A 6,025-nucleotide genomic window follows, 5' to 3' on the forward strand; every position below is an offset into this window, starting at 1 on the left:
CCAAGTCAAGGGTTAAGATCCCCTTACCGGTCATCTTTTTGAAAAAAAAAAAAAAAGTGAAGGGATGGAAAAAGATATACTATGCAAATGGAAACCAAAAATGAGCAGGAGGAGCTATTCTTATATCAGATAAAGTGACCTTAAACCAAAAACCATAAAAGAGACAAAGAAGGTCACTATATAATGATAAAAGGATCTATCCAGCTAGAAGACATAACAGTTGTAAATACGTATGCACCCAATACTGCAGTACCCAGATATATAAAGTAAACATCTTAAACCTAAAGAAAGAAATAGACTTTAATACGATAATAGTGGGTGATGTGAACACCCCTCTCTCAGTATGGGACAGATCTTCCAGTCAACAAATCAGCAAAGAAACACAGGATTTCAACTACACCTTAGACCAACTGGACCTGGCAGATGTATACAGAACATTTCACTCAATGACTACAGAATACACATTCTTCAATGACTACAGAATACACATTCTTCTCTTCAGCACATGGAACATTCTTCAGGATAGACCACATATTAGGTCACAAATCTAATCTCAGCAAATTTTTTAAAAATTGAAATCATTCCAAGTATCTTTTCAGACCACAATGGAATAAACTGGAAAACAATAACAAGCAAAACTCTGGAAACTATACAAATGCATGGAAACTAAACAATAGGCTCCTGAATAATGTATGGTTTCAAGAAGAAATTAAACAGGAAATCAAAAAGTTCCTCGAAACTAACAAAAGTAAAAATACATCATACCAAAACCTGTGGGATACTGCAAAAGCAGTACTAAGAGGGATGTTCATGGCAATAAAGGCTTACGTCAAAAGGATGGACAGACTTCAAATAAACAACCTAACACTACACCTCAAAGAACTAGAAAAACAACAATCCCATCCTAAAGGTAGTAGATGGAAAAAAAATAATTAAGATCAGAGCAGAACTAAATGAAATACAGGCCCAAAAATTGGTGCAAAAGATCAATGAAACAAAAAGTTAGTTTTTAGAGAAGGTAAATAAAATAGACAAACGATTAGCTACATTAAGAACAAAAAGAAGACCCAAACAACAAAAATCAGAAATGGAGAGGGAGACAACTGATATCACAGAAATAAGAAGACTCATTAGAGACTATGATAAAAAACTGTAGGACAACTAAAATGAAAACCTGGAAGAAATGGGTAAATTTCTGGACACATACAAACTACCCAGACTGAACCAAGAAGAGACAGAAAACATGAGCAAACCAAGAGCAACTAATGAGATTGAAGCAGTAATCAGCCATCTTCCAACAAGGAAAGCCCAGGTCCAGATGGCTTTGCAGCTGAATTCTACCAAACCTTTATAGAGGAATTGGGAGGATCCCTCTGGCTGCCTCTGGTGCTGGGGCTGGGTAGAAGAGTGGTTCTCAGGCTAATACAAAAATCAGACAAGAAACCATGGTGACCAGGACTGAGGTGACATAGGTAGGGATTGAGGAGAACAGGCGGAGATAGACAGAAGGTAGGATGGACGTAATGGACTTGAAGGGCTTGAAGACCGGATTTAGGGGATGAGGGGAAAGGCTGCAGGGATACCCGTCACCCGGCTTTTGAGTGTGAGCAGCTGTGGGATGGTAGTGGAGGTGGCTGAGTTTGTGGGGGACAGAGAGGGAAAGAGGAAATGCTTTTGGGTGGAGGTAATAGTGAGATGATGCTTTCCAATTGGGACATATTGGATTCGAGGAATCGGTGAATAGAGTCTAGGAGGTTGTTGGGTGTATGAATGAAGTCTTGAATTAAAGGAGGTTTACAGATTCATTCCTTAACCAACTACTGAGGATGGCTTTGGGCATGCATGCCGGGAAGGCAGAACATATTGGATTCGAGGAATCGGTGAATAGAGTCTAGGAGGTTGTTGGGTGTATGAATGAAGTCTTGAATTAAAGGAGGTATACAGATTCATTCCTTAACCAACTACTGAGGATGGCTTTGGGCATGCATGCCGGGAAGGCAGAGATGAACACTGGCCTGCTTACAGGGAGCTCCCACGGTGGGAGCAGGGACAGATGTTCCTGACTGATGCTGTGATAAGGTGATTTCAAGGTTCTGTGCTGTGACAAAAGCAAGGGAGTGACTGGCCCTGCTTGGGAGTGTGGCAGGGAAGGCTCATCAGAGGAGGCATTGTGGGAGTCAGGTAAGGACAGCTCAGCAGGCAGAGAGAGCAGCACATACACAGAGTAATTGAGCAGTTGGAGCTGTCTTTGAAGAGCAAAGACACATTCAATGCCTTAAAGAGGAGCAATCTCAGACGGCATCTTCTGATGAGAATGTGTCGTCTGGGGAGTTCCGAGGACTCTTTGCTGCTCTGAGGGAAGAAAAGGAGAAAGAAACTGAGGATGCACACATGGAGCAGCAGGAGAGAAATCGCTGTGAAGAGAGGATCCAGGCACTTCAGGGGGACTGAAGAGAGAAGGAAAGAGAAATTGCTACAGAGAAGAAAAGCAGTTTAAAGAGGGATAAAGCCATTCAGGGTTTAACCATGGCATTAAAATCAAAGGAAAAAGAGGTCGAAGAAATTACCTCTGAAATCAAAGTGCTCAGCGCTGCCTTTGCTAAAGCCACAGAGGCCCCCCAGATAGCACAGACCCAGAAATTCCAGAGGTCTGGAGACTATGAGGCTGCTCTCTCAGAAAAGGAAGCCCGTTTGGCTGAGCTGCACTCAGAAAACCTCTCCAAGAGTTCAGAGAAGCGCAGATTGCACAGGAACATTAAGAAGGTCCCCCAGGAGCTGAGTGACTTGAAGCAAGCGAGGGAGAGACTAGAGAAGGACCTGGAGGAAGCTCATCAAGAGAAGAGGAAAGGAGACTGCACCATTCATGACCTTAGAAATGAAGTTGAAAAATTATGCAATGAAGTGAATGAAAGAGTTCAATAGAGAATCATTACCAGAGTCCTTTGGATGAAAGCAATAAAAAATTGCACAGTCAAGAGCAAGTGACCAAACGTCTAACAAAAAGTACCAATCAAGAGGACTTGTTGCTTCAGAAATTCAATGAACAAGATTTGGAAGCATTACAGCAGAACAGTTATTTAATGACTGCAGAGGAGAAGTTCAGGAGCAAAGCCTTAAAACAGAAAAGTGCTCTTCTCAACAGTCACCGGGCAGCAAAGTCACCTTCTCTGAGGAAAAGCAAGAATCAGACTCTGAAGAGCGGATTCAGGTCTTAAAGAAAGAGCAGGACATCTATGCCCACCTGGTAAAATCCCTGCAGGACTCGGGCAGTGTCTACTACCTGCAGGCTGAGTTAAACATTTCTGCCCTACGGAAGCAACTGGAGCAGGATGTGCTCTCACATGGGAATTTGCAAGAGACTCTGAAGGAGCAGATCTGCAAAGTCCGGAGACGGGAAGAAGATCCATTTTCATTTTATAGTGATCGAACATCTTATCTAAGTATTTGCCTTGAAGAGCACAATCGGTTCCAAGTGGAGCATTTTTCTCAAGAAGAACTTAACAAAAAGGTCAGCGACCTTATACAGCTAGTGAAGGAACTGTATGCAGACAACCAGCACCTGAAAAAAACCATTTTTGGTCTTTCCTGCATGGGTTTCCAGGGAGACGGCAGACTTAAGTCAACAGACCAAACAGAGATTATGGAGGACTACTCCAAAGGGGCTGCAAAAACGGATATTTAAGGCACATGGATTCCAATATCATGGACTGCAAAGGGGCCCACGAAACTGGCTGCTCTGGAGCCCAAAGTCCAGAAGGTGCGCCTGAGAACCCACTCGTCCCCTTCTTCAATGAGAAGGCTGCGTCGTTAGTGGAATCCAGATACGATTCATTAGTTCAGTCCCAGGCCAGGGAGCTCTCCCTTCAACGGCAGCAGATTAAGGATAGCCATGACATCTGTGTCATTTGTCGTCAACACATGAACACCATGATAAGGCATCTGAGGAGCTGCTGCAGGCTAGTGATGTGCATTACTGCATGGCCAAGGGTTTCCAGGAGCAGCTCAATCAATGTGCAGAACTGCTGGGGAAATTGGAAAAGTCGTTTCTCATTGGAAAAGCAGTTGGAATGGAAATGAGCACTGAGAATGAGCAGATAGAGAGGAATGAAGAAGACAGTGTAACTACCAGCATCAGAATCTCCTGAGCCTTCTGCCTCTCACGCACTGTCTGATTAGGAAATGTCTGAAAAGTCCTTCTTGTGAGACCAGAAGCAAGACAGTGAGACTGAGAAGACTTCAGTCATGGCAAATAATTTTTTCTCAAGACTTACTAATGAAACATATACAGGAAATTCGAACTTTGAGAAAACGTTTAGAAGAGTCTATTAACACAAATGAGAAGCTATGAAAACAGCTGGAATGGCAAGGGTCTGAATTTGATCAAGGTTCTACAAACATTGTTGCTTATGGTTCCAAACTACATAACTCTCTTACATCAGAAATTCATTTCCTGAGGAAGCAGAACCAGGCCCTCGATACGATGCTCGTTAAAGGATCCAGAGATAAATAGAAGGGAGAGAATGAAAGCCTGCAGAGGGCGGTCAGTGGGAGGAGAGACACAGACAGCAGCTGATCCAGGAGGTCTGCAACAGCCACAACGAGTTGAGCAGGGTGCAGGAGGAGGTGAAGTTTAGGCAGCAGCTGCTCTCAGAGAACGACGTGCTACCCCAGTCCCTCCTAGTGGAGCTGAAGGTGTACGAGAAGCTGGATGAAGAGCACAGGAGACCGAGAGAGGCCAGAGCAGAGGTGTCAGGAGAAGGCTGCAAGGGGCAGGATCCTGTCAGTGACCTGCACGGCCTCCTGACAGAGATCCCGGCCCTGCGGGCACAACTGAAAAGGAGCATCAAAACTAATAGCACCCTGCAGAGCAGGCTCGAGGAGGAGCTGGCAAAGGGGCGAAGAAGGCACAGGAAGGAACCTCCACTCTGCCTTCTCAAGCCCCATCCATCTCCGAGTGGCCCCTTCAGCTAGACAATCATGATGGTGACAAATGTCTTGTGGCAATTGATAATTCATTTGATCTGTTTGATTCCATCCAGGCAGTGACACTGACACCAAAATCAGAGACTCCTCCACTCTCTGGAAATGACATGGACTTCCTCGCCTGCGACAGTGGAACCTCAGTGATGAACACCCCATGCATGCCCCTCCTGGTCCCTGGTCATCACCTGTGAGCAAGCAAGAGTGGCCGCCACATCCTGGGCCTTACTGAGGACTATGATGCTCTGTGCAAGCAGATTAGCCAGGGCCAGAGGCTCCTTGCCGAAATGGACATTCAAACCCAAGAGGCTCCCAACCCCACAGGTCGAGAGCTGGGAACAAAGTGTTCATACTTGGCGCCTCTGAGCAAGTTTGTCACCAGCATGAGTACAGCCAAGCTGATCCTAGAAGAGGCCTTGAGGCTGCTGAAGCTTCTCTGGAGAGTCTCACTCCCCACAAATGGCCAGGGTACCCTTCATTGTGAGCAGGTTGGAGAAATGAAGGCAGAGATCTGCAAACTACATTAAAAAACTATTTGAACAGGAAAAGAAGTTGCAAAACACTGTGAAGCTTTTGCGGTTGAGCAAGCACCAGGAAAAAGCCATTTTTGATCAATTGGTCATAACCCACAAAATCCTTTGGAAGGCCAGAGGAATCCTGTAGCTTTGGCCCACGGGTGCTCATCCAGGAACATCCAGTCCTAGCAGACCAGGATCCTGAGGAGAACTTTCAGCCAATAAAAGTTGTGTTTCCCCATCGAAAAAAAAAAAAAAAAAAAAAAAAACAACAAAAAGAGAGGAATTAGTACCATTTCTCCTCAAACTATTCCAAAAAATTGAAACAGAAGCCATTCTCCCAAACTGATCCTATGAGGCCAGCACAACTCTGATTCCAAAATAAGATAAAGACACAGCAAAAAAAGAAAATTACAAGCCGATATCCTTGATGAACATAGATGCAAAAATCTTCAACAAAATATAGGAAATCAGAATACAGCAACACATCAAAAAAATTATATACCATGATCAAGCGGGATTCATCCCAA

At 44.3% G+C, this 6,025-nt stretch overlaps 1 pseudogene; it reads left to right on the forward strand.

The window, feature by feature from the left end:
- LOC103592170 overlaps positions 1-5,700 on the forward strand; it is a 71,291-nt pseudogene extending 65,591 nt beyond the window's left edge.
- The last annotated feature ends 325 nt before the right edge of the window (positions 5,701-6,025 follow it).

Source organism: Galeopterus variegatus, unplaced genomic scaffold, assembly GCF_000696425.1.
Source record: "Galeopterus variegatus unplaced genomic scaffold, G_variegatus-3.0.2 Scaffold1102, whole genome shotgun sequence".
Classification (NCBI taxonomy): domain Eukaryota; kingdom Metazoa; phylum Chordata; class Mammalia; order Dermoptera; family Cynocephalidae; genus Galeopterus; species Galeopterus variegatus.